Source organism: Lygodium microphyllum, chromosome 11 (genome assembly GCF_053477565.2).
Source record: "Lygodium microphyllum isolate KBCC chromosome 11, Lygodium_microphyllum_v1.1.10, whole genome shotgun sequence".
Taxonomy (NCBI): domain Eukaryota; kingdom Viridiplantae; phylum Streptophyta; class Polypodiopsida; order Schizaeales; family Lygodiaceae; genus Lygodium; species Lygodium microphyllum.
This window is the reverse complement of record NC_141145.1, coordinates 134,221,874-134,223,032: the sequence shown is the minus strand read 5'-3', so window position 1 is coordinate 134,223,032 and position 1,159 is coordinate 134,221,874. Positions and strand designations below refer to the sequence as shown.

Genomic DNA, 1,159 nt, shown 5'->3' with positions numbered 1-1,159 from the left:
CTTCATTTATGTGTAACTCCTTGATTCTTGTGTACACTCTTACACTTGGTAAACACTTCATTTCCCCTTCATAACTTGTATTGCCTGTACCAGATATCATTGTCACAGTGCTTTGATCACTGCTGCACTAGGAATATTGGTCTCTAAATGGTCTCATGGCCATGCTAGATCATCATCAACACTTAAAGAAAAGTGAGTCATTAGTTTATTGACATATATTTACTAAATAGAGAAAGCATAATAAGTAATCAATTTAATGACAATCTACATATCACCATGCAAGTGTAGAACAAGGTATAGGATGCTCTCTTTTGGGTTATTATAGTCAGTAAGTATATGGCCATCCTCCAAGTACTTCCCACAACAGGTCAACTTTTGTTGATCTTTGATCGGGGGGATTCTTGCTTTGTCCCAAATCTTGACCTTGAAATTATCAATTGTATTGGAGTCCTCGACCTCAAGAGTGGTGGTGTTCCCAATAAGAGTCTTCACAAAGATCTACATGCACCGTGAAGATGCAAGGCAAGGTGCATAGTGCTTTCATCTTGTATGCTATATCTACTAGGGTGCGGATATCTTTGAGCTACTTGCCACCAAATATAAGCCTCTATTAGTGGTCAAGGGGGATTCCCACCTTATCTTGGACCCTGGCCTTAACAATATCAATGGTGTTGGAGCTTTCAACCTTAAGAGTGATGTAGGTCTTGGGGGCTTTTCAAGAGGATTGCATGCCACCATGAAGCTTGAGGACAAGATGGAGAGTACTTCTAGATATTGTAGTATGTGAGGGTGTGGCTGTTCTTTAGTTAGTGAAGATGAGGCATTGTTGGTCAAGTGGGATACCATCCTTGTCTTAGATCTTGGCCTTGATGTTATTAATGATTTAGAGCTTTTGACCTCGAGGGTGATAGCCTTGCCACTATTGAGAGTCTTCAAAAAGGTTTGCATGCTTGGTTGATGAAGAAGAATGGGATATGAAGGAGAGAACAAATGAAACCTAGAAAAACAAAGTGCCTTTGCAAGAAAGTAGATTGAAACCCAAAAAAAGCTAAATGCAAAGGAAAAAAATTAAAAAGAAAAACACACATATTAAGAATACGTCAACCCAAGCTCTCCTCCACTCCACCCCTCACCCAAGAAGGAGAAAAAGAGAAGAACA

At 39.6% G+C, this 1,159-nt stretch overlaps 1 pseudogene; it reads right to left on the bottom strand.

Annotated features, from left to right (window-relative positions):
* Positions 1-222: 222 nt before the first annotated feature.
* Positions 223-948, bottom strand: LOC148029412 (polyubiquitin 11-like; annotated as a pseudogene).
* Between the last annotated feature and the right edge of the window lie 211 nt (positions 949-1,159).